Genomic DNA, 14,958 nt, shown 5'->3' on the forward strand with positions numbered 1-14,958 from the left:
ATGCATTTATTGTGTTAGAGTCGCCGGTAAAAATGTTTCTGACTTTGATCAGGTGGCTGTGGTTTTTGAATCCTTATTTGCAGTATGTGTTCATTGCTGTGCTGTTTATTACCTCGGGGAAAAGGATCAGGATGATGATTTTGCTCTACTGTACGATATCGACTTATCACATGATAACATCACTGTGCATGAAATTAGGCTTGTATTTGCATGTGGCACTGCGGTCATTTCCATACCTCGGATCCTATGTCTTAAAATTTGTTAATAATCAAACCCAATCTGTGGGGAAAACCGAAGGGGATACTTCCCCTCACTCTTTTGCTCCCCCTCTCTCCTTCAGGCTGGTCCTAACGGCTTTTGAGAATTTCGAGTACCTGTGGGATGCTCAGGCTAGCACTCTCCTATTGTCCTGCCTCCTGAATAGGTTTTGGGTCTTGTTTAGGGTTAAATAGGTAGTTAAGAACATCGTGCAGAGACCTGCCCCGGGGCTGGATAGCTGTGAGTGGCTGGATGTGTGGGACAGCATGGGAAAGTACCTAGGGCAGAGGACACCTGTGATGGTTTTTTGGAACTTGCCCCTGAACAAGTGCAGGATCTGGACAAACTAGTAAAATATCTGCAAAAACTGTGCTGTCACCCTGGGAACTCCAGAGAGACACAAATCACAGCAACGTGCTGGGGTCTGGCCCACGCCTACCGAGCCCTGTTCAACTCTGTTCAGTGCCTTAAAGGGGAAAGGGGGGGAAACGAAGCGGCAGGCACTGTGGCTGGCACTGCCCCCCCAGCCGGCCCTGCAGCCCCTCCAGCCCAGCAGGCAGTCACAGCCCCCCCGACCGGCACCACGGCTGCTGCTGCCGCCACAGCTGCAGGGTCTGCCTTGGTTGCTCCAGCCCCAGCTCCAGCAGCAGGCATCGCGGCTGAGCCCAATAACCAACCTGTGCCAGTAGCAGTTGCCCCTGTAAAACTAAAGAAAGACGCAGAGAGAGCAGATCGCTCTGGGAGGGATGATGATGAGCCAGGGTCATTGCAGGAGATAGAGACAGAGATCATCACCCGGTCCCTGTCCCTGAGCGAGCTGTGAGACATGCAGAAAGATTTCAGCCACCACCCAGGAGAGCACATTGCCACCTGGCTGCTGCAGTGCTGGGATAACGGGGCCAGCAGCTTGGAGTTAGAGGGCAAGGAAGCCAAGCAGCTGGGATCCCTGGCCAGGGATGGGGGCACTGACAGGGCCATTGAGAAAAAGGACCAAGTCCTCAGCCTCTGGAGGAGACTTCTGTCAGGTGTGAGGGAGAGGTACCCCTTCAGTGACGGTTTTGTGTGCTATCCTGGCAAGTGGACCAATATGTAAAGGGGTATTCAGTACTTGAGGGAATTAGCTGTGCGGGAACTGGTTTACTATGAACCAGATGATAAGCAGTTACCCACAGACCCAGATGAAGTCCAGTGCACAGCATCTATGTGGAGGAAGTTTGTGCGGAGCGCACCATCCTCATATGGCAACTCACTGGTGGTTGTAAACTGGAAAGGTAAGGAGGCACCAACAGTGGATGAGGTGGCTGTCCGACTCCGGCAATACGAGGAAAGTCTCTCTTCCTCCGTTGTCTCAGCTGTGAATAAATTGTCCCGGGAGTTCCAGCAATTCAAAGAGGATATGTCCTACTCCCCACCTGTACGGGCCAGTGTCTCAGCTATTAGGGGCAAGTGTTTCTCTGCTTAGAAGAGAGAGTACAGAGGCTACACACCACGAGGCACCCTGTGGTTCTACCTGGGTGACCACGGAAAGCACATGAGGAAGTGGGATGGAAAACCCACTTCAAGTCTAGAGGCACGAGTGCGTGAGTTGTGGGGTAAAACAATCACCAAAGGGGATTCTGTTAGGAAAAATGCCGCTCCAGTTTCCAGCAGCCAGCTCTCCAGACCACGTAGACAGTTTGATCTTGATTACGATCCTCTGGAGGGGACGTCCAAGTCATTCTTACAGCAGGTGAGCCGCAAATTCTCTGACCAGGATTAGAGGAGCCCTGCCTCTAGCCAGGTGGAGGAAAGGGACAACCGGGTTTATTGGTCGGTGTGGATTCGGTGGCCTGGCAAGTCAGATCCACAAGAGTATAAAGCTCTAGTGGACACTGCTGCACAGTGTACCTTAATGCCATGAGATTTCCAAGGGTCAGAGTCCTTTTGTACTTCGGGAGTGATAGGGGGGTCCCAAGAGCTGAGTGTGTTGGAGGCTGAAGTGAGCCTCACTAGGCAGGAGTGGCAGAAGCACCCCATTGTAACTGGCCCCTAGGCTCTGTGCATCCTTGCACGGCTATCTCAGGAGAGGGTATTTCAAGGACCCAAAATGCTATTCGTGGGCTTTTGGCATAGCTGCTTTGGAGACAGAAGAAATTAAACAGCTGTCCATCTTGCCTGGTCTCTCGGAGGATCCTTCTGTTGTGGGGTTGCTGAGGGTTGAAGAACAGCAGGTGCCAATCGCAACCACAACGGTGCACTGGCGACAGTATCGTACCAACCAAGACTCCCTTCTCCCCATTCATCAGCTGATCTGCCAGCTGGAGAGTCAAGGAGTGATCAGCAAAACTTGCTCACCCTTGAATAGTCCCATATGGCCAGTGAGAAAATCTACTGGAGAGTGGAGACTGACAATAGACTACCGTGGCCTGAATGAAGTCACACCACCGCTGAGTGCTGCTGTGCCAGACATGCTAGAACTTCAATATCAGCTGGAGTCAAAGGCAGCCAAGTGGTATGCCACAATTGACATCACTAATGCATTCTTCTCCATCCCTTTGGCAGCAGAGTGCAGGCCACAGTTTGCTTTCACCTGGAGGGGCATCCGGAACACCTGGAATTGACTGCCCCAGGGGTGTAAGCACAGTCCCACCATTTGCCATGGACTAATCCAGACTGCACTGGAAAAGGGTGAAGCTCCAGAACATCTGCAGTACATCGATGACATCATTGTATGGGGTGACACAGTGGAGGAAGTTTTTGAGAAAGGGGAGAAAATAGTTCAGATCCTTCTGAAAGCCGGTTTTGCCATTAAGCGAAGTAAAGTCAAGGGACCTGCGCAAGAGATCCAGTTTTTGGGGAATAAAATGGCAGGATGGGCGCCGTCAAATCCCAATGGATGTCATCAACAAAACAGCAGCTATGTCTCCACCAACCAGCAAAAAGGAAGCACAGGCCTTAGGTGTTGTGGGTTTTTGGAGGATGCACAACCCAAATTACAGCCAGATTGTAAGTCCTCTGTACCACGTGACCCAGAAGAAGAATGATTTTGAATGGGGCCCTGAGTAACGAGAGGCATTGGAACAAATTAAATGGGAGATAGTTCATGCCGTAGCCCTTGGTCCAGTCCGGTCAGGGCAACATGTTAAAACAGTGCTCTACACCGCAGCCAGGGAGAATGGCCCAACCTGGAGTCTCTGGCAGAAAGCACCAGGGGAGACTCGAGGTCGACCCCTAGGGTTTTGGAGCCAGGGATACAAAGGATCCAAGGCCTGCTATATTCTCACTGGAAAAGAGATTCTGGCAGCATATGAAGGCGTTCGAGCTGCTTCAGAAGTGGTCGGCACTGAAGCACAGCTCCTCCTAGCTCCGTGATTGCCGGTCCTGGGCTGGATGTTGAAAGAGAGGGTCCCCTCTACGCATCATGCCACCGATGCTACGTGGAGTAACTGGGTCGCGCTGATCACCCAGCGTGCCCGAATGGGAAACCCCAGTCGCCCAGGCATTCTGGAGGTCATCATGGACTGGCCAGAAGGCAAAGATTTTGGAGCATCGCCAGAGGAGGAGGTGACATGTGCTGAAGAGGCCCCACTGTATAACCAGCTGCCAGAAGATAAGAAACAGTATGCCCTGTTCACGGTTGGGTCCTGTCACATTGTGGGGAAGCAGCGGAGGTGGAAGGCTGCTGTATGGAGCCCTACACAACAAGTCGCAGAAACTGCCGAGGGAGAAGGTGAGTCCAGCCAGTTTGCAGAGGTGAAAGCCATCCAGCTGGCTTTAGACATTGCCAGTCGAGAGAAGGGGCCAGTGCTCTATCTTTACTCCAACTCCTGGATGGTGGCCAATGCCTTGTGGGGGTGGCTGCAGCAATGGAAGAAGAACAACTGGCAGCGCAGAGGCAAACCCATCTGGGCTGCCCCATTGTGGCAAGAGATTGCTGACCGGCTAGAGCAGTTGGTTGTAAAAGTCCGTCACGTGGATGCCCACGTCCCTAAGAGTCAGGCCACTGAGGAACATCAAAACAACCACCAGGTGGATCAGGCTGCTAAGATTGAAGTGGCTCAGGTGGATCTGGACAGGCAACATAAGGGTGAACTGTTTATAGCTCGGTGGGCCCATGACACCTCAGGCCACCAAGGAAGAGATGCGACATACCTATGGGCTCGTGACCGAGGGGTGGACTTGACCATGGACACCATTGCACAGGTTATCCATAAATGTGAGACATGTGCTGCAATCAAGCAAGCCAAGCGGGTAAAGCCTCAGGGGTATGGAGGACGATGGCTAAAATATAAATATGGGGAGGCTTGGCAGATTGACTACATCACACTGCAACAAACCCGCCAAGGCAAGCGCTATGTGCTCACAATGGTGGAGGCCACTACCGGATGGCTGGAAACCTACCCTGTGCCCCATGCCACTGCCCGGAATACCATCCCGGGCCTTAAAAAACAAGTCCTGTGGTGACATGACAGTCCTGAAAGAATTGAGTCAGACAACAGGACTCATTTTCGTAACAGCCTCATAGACACCTGGGCCAAAGAATACGATATCCAGTGGGTGTATCGCATCTCCTACCATGCACCAGCCTCTGGAAAGATCAAGCGGTACAATGGGCTGCTAAAAACCAGTTTGAGAGCAATGAGGGGTGGGACTTTCAAAAATTGGGACACACATTTACCAAAGGCCACCTGGTTGGTTAACACCAGCGGATCCACCAACCGGGCTGGTCCTGCCCAGTCAAAACCTCAGCGCCCCATAGAAGGGGATAAAGTCCCTGTAGTGCACATGTGGAACATGTTAGGGAAGATGGTTTGGGTTAGTCCTGCCTCGGGCAAAGGCAAGCCTGTCCGCGGGATTGCTTTTTCTCAAGGACCTGGGTGTACCTGGTGGGTAATGCGGAAGGATGGGGAAGTCCGATGTGTACCTCATGGGGATTTGATTTTGGGGGAGAATAGTCCATAAATAAATTGTATAAAGTTAATTGTTAAATAACCCTGTCACTGTCTGTTATCACTGTTATAATTGTTCTATGTTGTACTAGTAGTATCATAGTAATAATCGTCCAGATTAAAGAAGGATGGACTTTTTGATGAAAACCTAGCAGAGCACAGCGATGATGGAACTGGACCTGGTTTTCAACAACTGGCACCCAGCAACTTCGAGATCGACGTCTCCAACCTGCAGACTGTGGACACGGGCCGCACCAGATATATCTGCCGTGAGCTCCAGGTGTAGCAAGTGACTGCCAACCACCACACATCACCTCTCCTGCCACGGAAGACCATTATGACAGATGGAGCCCGAAGTCATGGATTAAATGAACTCAGCGGACACTCTAGAGTGATGATCCATAGACTAAGGGAATGATATCTGGAAACAGGAGAAGTGGTGGTGATCAACTGGACAATGGGGGACCTGTGCATGATGTAGATGGTATGGAATAAGGGGTGGATAATGTCCTGGGTTTGGCCAGGACAGGGTTAATTTTCACCAGAATCCAGGAAGGGGCACAGCCGAGGGGGGGCTGACCCCACCTGGCCAAAACAGAGCAGGGTATTCCATATCATGTGCCATCATGCTGGGTTCCGGTGGGGGGGGACCTGGGCTGCGGGAATTCACTCGCAGCTTGGGAGGGCGGAGCAACGGTTCAGTCCGGGAGAACAATTCTGTGGGTTGTGCGGTTCATGTTGTGTTTTCTCCTTATCTGTGTCATTGTTGTTCCTGTTCCCTTTGTTTGCTGTTCTGTTAAACTGCCCTTATCCTGACCCACCAGTTTTCTGCCTGTTTCTTTCCATTCTGCTCCGCACCCGAGTGGCGGGAAGTGTGGCCGCGTGGTGCTTCTGTTGCCGGCTGCGGCCAAACCAGAACAATCAAGTCAGTTACACAGATGTTGAACTGAGGGTGAACTGGGTTGCTCACCTCTTGGAAACATTGACACCCGTATCTAGCTGGGAAGTATCAACTAGTATGTTACCTGTACAACTCTACCTGATTATGCTGATAATACACATCTTTTTTTTTTTTTTAAGATCCTTCCTCTTTTCCCTGGGAGAATCAATTGCACGTAGTGTTGATTAACCCCGAGATTTTGTATGTCCATTGCACATGATTTTTTTAAAAAATCTTAGTGCTTTGGGAAATTATGGGAAGTAGACTTAAAGCTTCTAATCAAACAAAGCAAAAAAATTCTCATCTTTTCTGAATTTAGATGAATGCTTGTAGGCCTAAAAAGTAGTTTAATCTGTAGCTGGGTGACCTTTACCACACACCGTCAAACTCCAATCTTGTGTTTATGTGTGGAAATTTGATGACAGCTGAACAAAAATAGCTATATTTCAGTATGGCTGAAATAAAATTTTCTTGGGCGAGGAGAAAAGGAATAGAAGGTGAAGAGAAAAATATAAACTTTCTTGAAAATGACAGGCTGTTCTAGCTGGAACTTCTAGCTGAAATACTGGCCTGAAGCACTTGTCAAGCATGGACTACTACACTCCAACCATTTTAACTTTTGCAGAACTGTCATCAACAGCAAGTACCGAGAAGTGTCAGTCAGTATTAGCCACAGATACGAGTAAGTGCTCCAGCTAAAACACTTGCACTTCCATTGTTGCGTACAGTGATGATAAATGAAACATTTCTTCTAGAGGTGGACAGGGTTCTACAAGGGGAGGGATAAGAGGTGGAAATGGGCAAGCTACTTGGCAGCCCTGATGTCTGGGGTGATCAAATAAAACCATCATTTTTTGGTTTCTTTTTACTGCCTATTTTGCTATCTTGCCTGTCAGGTTTGTTCTGGTTTTGCTATTGATGCTCACAGTTACAGATCAGCATAGCATTTAGTATGAGATTAAATGAGGAACATAGGATTAACCTTATTGCTTATGCAAGACTAAAACTGCTTTTGATTCAATGTGTAGTGTGTGGTTGATGACGTATTCAAACTTCTGTGTATATTGTATTTTTCTACACAATTTTTAGAAGAACAGAAAAGATATGTTCTGTCTTTCTACAGTAAATAAGTGAAATGTTTTAAACATATGGCTAAAAACCCAATCATGGGAATTTGTTAGAAGCACCTGAACCATTTTTGATTGTTTGGAAATTATCCTAGTTCTGCTTCACAAATGCTTGCTCACTAGACTTTAAGCATCTGAGTTTCAATTCAGATTTGCTTGTTTATCTCATTCTTCTTTGAAGGACTCCCCCTCCAATCAACAGATGTCTATAGAAACATGTTTTTCCTAATGATAAAATAAAGCTAAGGGAGAAGCAGGGGGGACCAGAATCCTGGAAGATTTTTTTTCATGGTAATATTCTGAATGGTGAGTTTTGCTCATTGAAGACTATCATATCTTTTCAATAATCTGGAAAGCATTTCAATGTTTATTTGTGCTTGGCTTAGCAGGGAAATATTTTGAGTAACACATCAGCTTTTACTATGTTCAAACCTACAGAATTTTTAGTAAAGTAGTATTCAGGGCGAATAAACTCTGTGCAGTTGTACAAAAGCTTCCACACATAAGGAAAGTGCAGGAATCTCCCATGATTTCAAAGCTTCTATTGTAGTATTTGGAAAATGAAGAAAGTCTGGTTTTGTGAAGAGAAAAATTAGGGAAAATGTGAGAAAGGAGAACTTTGACAGCTTGGAACAAGTAAGCCAAAACTGAGATGGTGGAAGCAAAAAAAACCCCAACCAAAACTCCCAGAAATGCAGCCCCTAAAAAAAAAAAAAAAAACAAAAAAAAAAAAAACCCACCAGAAAACCAAATTCAAACACTTGAACAAGGTTGGAGAGCAGTGTACAAGCGGATAGCTTACAGAGATGATATGTCAAAGGACTGAAGAATGAACAAGAAGGAAAAGAAAATGTTTTGAACTTAAAGGAGAAACATTTTTTTGGAAACCTTTTTGACTTGCTGAGCATGTTTCTCCACCAGTGCAGAACTAGCAAGGGTTTTCAGACAGAACACTTGTTCTTATGGCAAATGTGCATGCAGCACTCTCCAATATAGTGAAAATGGAGTATACAGAGTATTAAAGTGTTTAACATGATCATTTCCATTGGTTTATATAGCATTTAGTCTCTTATAAACTGTCACACTGACTACTATTTCTAAAAACAGTGCTTAATATACGTTGTTAGCTCTTGGTGATATGATTTCAAGGGTCTGATCCTGCTTATTCTGGGGGGAAAAATCTGTTTTACTTGGAGGGAATAGGTTTATATTTTAATAGAAAAAGGAGTAGCTAATATGTACAAAGGGGATCTGCAATGCAGCATAATGATGAAAGAAAATAGTTCATAGAATGTAAAATTCTAAAGTTAATTATTTTTATTTGCTCTGAAGTAAAGTCAGTTTTCAGTAGAATGAATGTGCACTTCTGTTTGCTCTTAATGTACTGTTAACTGGTTGCAAATCTTGCAAGTCATAAAAAAACTTTTGCCTTGGAGGGTGTTTGCAATGAAAACTTTCATCCTGATATAAGGCCTAATGTTATCAGGTGAGGAACAGACTCCAATTTTTTAAAGATAAGAGTTTTCCTAATATGACATAGAGTAGTCTTCAAGTTAAAAGCCATAATGCTTGATATCTTGCTGCTATTAGTGCTGAAGAAAAACTGAAGACCAAAAGATATCCATAAATATATTTGGACACGTCAAACTGTTGATATGGTAACAAAGGCCGAGAAATAGAGTCAAAGTTTTTGACAGGGTGATGCTGTAACAGTAGTATCTGGCTACAGTAGAATTAAGAGGTCACCAAAGGATGAATGAGAACTTCGAGGGGTTATGTGCGTAAGACTTTTTATTCTGTAGCGGTTTAAGGGATCCCGATTTTTAACCGTAGAGAAGGCTTCATCGTAACTGAACAGAAATAAAAGCAAGAGGAATGCTTTACCTGCACTGCTCCTCAGCCACTTCTTTCCCTTCCAGTCTGACATGCACGCTCTCCCTTCCTCTCACCTTCTATTAGTTCTTTCAAACAGTTATTCTTCCATTGTCCCCTTTGGTGTCCTATCAGGGGTGCTTTTCTTCTCTACTTGCACCTGTCCCCTGTAATTCTGTGCTTTTATTTCTACTTATTCATTTATTTCTTCCACTGAGATAATCAGAAAAGCAGAGCAAGAGTTACTATAACACACTACTATCCTGTGCACTAGAAAATCAGCTTCCCTGTCAGCAGGGCATGGAAAATGGGTTAGGTGGGCTTTCAGCCACAGCTCTGCTGTGGTAAGTGTAAAAAGAGGCAGAGCATGAGGAAGACTTACGGAGATAGAGTTCAAGAGAATAAAAAAGTAGTTGTGCACTATAGGAAAGGATCTTCCCTGTCAACTTCAGCCGTTGCTCAGTTTTGCAAGCAGTGTCCTCAATATTATAGAGACAGGCTTTTAGGTCTTTATAGAAAAGACATTGAGAAACTATTTTGAAGACAGTCTGACCTCTCCATGCCCAGCTCAGAGAAAGGTTCAGGAGCCAGAATAACACTGGTTGCAATGTACAGTATAATTTGGTTCCAGAGCACTAGTAACCTTGGAAGTTTATGACAAAGCTAAAGGAGCTGCTGTAATAAAAGGGATATTGAAGGTCAATGGTTTTTTCTTTGTTTAGAAGAAAAAGTGTGAACAATTCATTTCCTCAAGTTATAACGATGGAAAAAGTTACTGCTTTGAAAAAATAAAAGTTCATCAGGCTTGCTTATGCAGACATCCTTAGCAATGAGGGAAAGTTATTTAGCTATTATCAGTAAATAAATTAAATAAATACTTGATGCTTTTCCTGACATTTTAATCACTTTCTAGGTCCCAGAAAGCAAATAGCATCACGATTTTCCTCAAAGTATTAGTGAGATTTACTTTAAACCCCCCGAACCAAGCCATGTAAACAGGTGTTGAGCCATCACTAAAGGACTTAACTGTTACAGAGCTCTAAAGTAATGTTAATTTTTATCTGTTAAAATGCTTTTCATCTTATACTAGGATTATACAAGTTTCTCTGCCTCACATAGGATTAAATTTTTAACTGTCAAGAAGTTTTTCAGAAATGATTTGCACTTTCTGTGGGCAGAGTCTATATGCAACTGGCTCCTTAGGTAAAGACTATCTATCTCCCTAACAACTGGATGGTGCAGGACACATCTTTAACTGAAGATTCTGAAATGTGCTAGTTGTAGTTGTGGACTGTTTGAGACAGCCTTTCAAGGCATAAATACATTGAATAATTTCTGGTCTGTTGTCTTCATTTCAGTGTCTCTGTTCTATAAGATTGCTATGAGTGATTTAAAACATGAAAAAGAGGAAATTTAACAGCTGTTGCAGCTAGACAAATGATGGAAAAGTAGCAGTTCTGATGAAAACATTAAATATTTTTGTATGGTATCATAGCTTGGAAAGACTGAAGCATTTTTGCTGCCCTGTGTAATAACAATAGGCATCTGTATGCTGCTGCTTCTGAGATTCAGACCCTCTACAGTCTCTTTGCTTGCTGTATTTCATTAACTTTTATAAACCTCTTGCCTTCAATAATAGCAAATGAAACTCTGGCAGAATGTCTCCCTCTAGGCCACAGACAACTCCAACTTCCAATAATTCAGTGTTGGAGTTGAATAAAAGACAAATTATTCTGTCATGTGTCAGTAGCTACAATACATCAACCAGTAATACAAGGTACTTACTGTGAAAGAAGCAGGGATATTTTCGATCACTGCCAGCTACTTAATTATCCAGGGTGCAGGGGTGTGTGAAGCCGCGCGGCTCACGGTGTTGTACAGAGCACTGCTTCCTGTTTGGCTCCAAACCCTGGGCTTCCTGTGTTCAGGCCCATGGGACCAGAAACAAAACTTGAGGTTTCAGTGGTTTTTTTTAATGTTAGTTTAAGAAAGTACAATGTGTGATAAACTCAGCTATGTAAAAAAGGTTATACCAACAGGTAAAAAAAAAAAAAAAAGCTATACCTTCTGCATAACGTGTGTTTGTTTGTGTACAGCAGAGCTGAAGTTGAGCAGAGAACAGCAACCACAAGCACTCTAAAACTTTTGCTTTCTTATGAACAGACTTTGTATCATCTTACTCAAAGCAAAACAACATGTGACCTTTCCAGACTGCTTGATATAGTAGCTCTCTGATATTCTCCAGCCTTCGTTTATTCTCAGCCTAATGGTCTAATGTACAGGTCTTGCATGTAACACATCTATAACGGTTGAGAAGTGATTCTGGTGAAGAGCCACCCTGCTCGAAAGAGTGGCAGAAACAGTATTCTAGTAGTCCTTCCCAGACAGACTTACCTTCTTTTACCCTCTTGAACTGCTGCGGCTTGTGCGGTTCCTTAGCAAATTTTTGGCCTTTTTTTTTTTTTTTACTTCATAAGACTCCAGCTTCTCACTACTTTTTCAGTTTGGCAAAGACTTTGATGCTAAAAGACAACCTACTGAAAACAGTCAACTGTAAATTACAGAAAGAAAGCAGTGTTTTTATGTACTTCTTTTTTTTTAAAAAAAAAAGTTGTAGAAAATATTAAGTGGTTATCTTGCAGAATTCTGTACAACAAGTATTTAAATTCAGGTTTCTAAAATGGGATTTTATCTTCCTGTAGGTTTAGATAAGAAACCTGATTTGAAGTATTTTTATAGAAATATGATATTTTCAGGGTGGTACCCCAAAGACTTGACAGAATACCACCACTGCTATTGACAGAAGACCACTGCTGCTACTGTACATCTATCAAAGAAATAGGTCAGAATCGTGCTCTTGTTACTTCATACATTTTTTTCTTATTTGCTCATTCACCTTTGATATCTTTCAGAATTAAAAATAAGGTGTTCCTTCAGTGAGGCTGGACTTCCTTTTAGGAGGAGGCTGAACCTGAGTGGCAGAGACCAGCCATCATGAGCACTGGTTTATCCCTGCCAGGCGAAGGCAGTGTCCCAGCTACCTAGCTGGTGGAAATGATTACCCAACAAACCACTCTGTTTGGACTTTTGGCTATTTATGAAGCAGTGGCTAAACAAATCTCATAGGCTAGATTCAACCCCTTCCTGGGCGTGTCTTCTACAGAGCTACTCTTAGTTTAGAAAATGACTTCCCTTACAGGCAATAAGAGTACTGGCAAACATTTTTTGCTACAGCTTTTGTTCCCCTCATCTTTCTGTGTCACTTTCAGTGCACGAATATCTGGTTTTGCTCTTGCAATTAAATTCTTGAAAAATATTGTTAGGAGCAGTTTCATTTGTCCAAATACTTCAAAATACTTCTGACCTCAATCAGTACAAGTTTTCCCACTCTTTTTATAACAGCGTTGAAAATAAAGGTGCTCTTCCTTTTTCAAGGTTTAGAGTACCATTCTGTGCATGACAGTCATCTTGAGACGTGACTTCAGATAGAAAAGTCTCTTATTGATGAGCTTTTTACATAGCAAACAACAGTTTGGAAAAAACAATGTCAGATAAAGTTTGATCTTTTTTTGGACTGCAAAGCATTATTTCTCCCTTACGAAAATAACCCCTGAAACTCTGGCATTGAAGGCACATGTGCAATCTTAGTGTGAGCAGGTTAGTGTACAAGGATTCAGCCAAAATTCTTGACTAAAGAGGTTGATTTTCTTGAGATTGTCTCTTCTGTTCTGGCAGGTCTTTGCTTATTCAGATTTCAGAATGCAAACCACCTTGCTAGGTAGGTGTTGCTATCGCATGTGTGTATGTTGTACAGGTTTTGGCTGGGTTAAAGTTAATTTTCTTCATAGCAGCCTGTATGGTGCTATATTTTGGGTTTGTGACCAAAAAAGTGTTGAAAACATACCAGTGTTTTAGCAATTGCTGGATGGTGTTTACACAGCATCAAGGAGGTGTGGACAAGAGGCTGGGAGAGACTGCAGCCGGGAGAGCTGACCAAAGGGATATGCCCTACAGCAACATGTCATGCTCAGCAGTGAAGCTGGGAATGGGATGGGGAGTTTGCCAGGTTTTGCTGTCATTCGGGGACTGGCTGGGCAGCGGTTAGGTAGTGACAAGTGATTGCTTTTTGCATAAATTTTCTTTTGTTTTGTTGTCTTTTTGTCTTGTACTTATTAAGATGTCCTTACCTCAGCCGAAGAGCTTTCTCACCATGCCCTCCAAGTTTTCATCCACCTCCTGCTGGGTAGGGAATGGTGAGCAGGCAGCAGTGTAGTGCTTAGCTGCCCACTGTGGTTAACCCACAACCGGGGTCAAGGCAAGTTTAGAAAAATTGCATGGATATTGGGAGCTAGAAATTAGCTGATTTAATGCTGTCGATCCTTAACTTCTAATTTGCAAAATAAAACAAATCGCTTCTGTGACTTATTGCACAGCTGGTTATCAGGAAAGGACAAATATATTTCATTTTTGCTAAGTAATGTATGTATGAATGCATACAACAAGCTACTTTGTCAATGTCACATTAATTATCCAATAATATTGAACCTAATGCTTGCTCTAGACTTAGATGCGTATTTCCTAGCATTGTAATAAATTATGTACTAAACCATACCTGTTACTGCAAAAATGTTTCTGGTAAAGATCATCCTTGCCAATTAGTGTAAAAACAAACAGCGAGAAATTTCCCCTTTCCTCTATTTATTACTTGAGGTATTATAGATGTTCTCCTTTAGTTTGTATAGACAGACTTTGCTGTTTAATAGGCATCAGTATATGCTGCTAACGTTACAGAAATAGCAGTCAAATTAGAAGATTCAAATTTTCTCTTCCTGGCCTAGATTTCAGTCAAGAAATCTGTAATTGTTCCATCCAGTTTTGCTGGTCTTATGCTCTGTAAAGAGAAGTACTTAAATTCTTTATGATCTTTAAGCAGGATTCTCTGCAAATGACCTTACACTAACTGTTTCAGCTTTGAAAGCATCTTTGTTCATATGAATCCTCCAGATTATATTTCTTGCTTTTAAAAAACCCAAACAACAACAACAACAAAAACCCAAATCCTGTGCTCTGGGTATTTGAGAACTTGGAAAAAGCATCATGACTTGCTGTTAGTCTGTTGGAGGGAGCTGTGAAAATTATCTTCATCTAGTTTTGATCTTTGTTTTATGTTTGGCAAATAGATAGAACAAGAAGAGACAAGTTATAAGAAATGTCGGGGGGGGGGGAGTTGGCAGTTGACAGCTAGTAAACCTAGTTGCTGGTTGACTATCAAAATGTTTTAGATCTGTCAAAATACTATAGCACAAAGTAGGATGGACAAACCATTGCATCTGGTGAACCAGAGCATGGAAAGGAAAACCAGGTTAGAGAAAACAAAAGGAAAAAGGAGGCATACTTTGTTTCCTGGCAACTTGCTAGCAATATACTGCAGTACATAAATGGCTCCCTGTAAATTCATTCCATGTGACAATGATGTGAAATCTTACAGCTTGCCTTGTACGCTATCCTTTTTGTTCAGACAATAGAAAGCACCAAAAAAGAAATCCAGAAGGTGATAGGACTTCGCTTCTGATCGGCAGCTTTGCATTTGATGGTGATGTTAGTGATGAATAACCCAAAGCTGTCATTAAACATACTGGGACAGATTCTCTGCTGTACTAAGTTACTACTTTTTTCAGTAGATATAGAGGGAACATCAGGGTACAATTTTTAGTTCTCAGTCTCTCTAGCTCCACAATTGTTTAAAGTCATCGAAATAATTTCCTAAAGTAAACAGGTACATTTCGGGAGTTCATAAAATAAAATAACGAAAAACTGTAGACAGTGCCTTCTA

The sequence above is a fragment of the Opisthocomus hoazin genome, chromosome 5 (assembly GCF_030867145.1).
Source record: "Opisthocomus hoazin isolate bOpiHoa1 chromosome 5, bOpiHoa1.hap1, whole genome shotgun sequence".
Taxonomy (NCBI): domain Eukaryota; kingdom Metazoa; phylum Chordata; class Aves; order Opisthocomiformes; family Opisthocomidae; genus Opisthocomus; species Opisthocomus hoazin.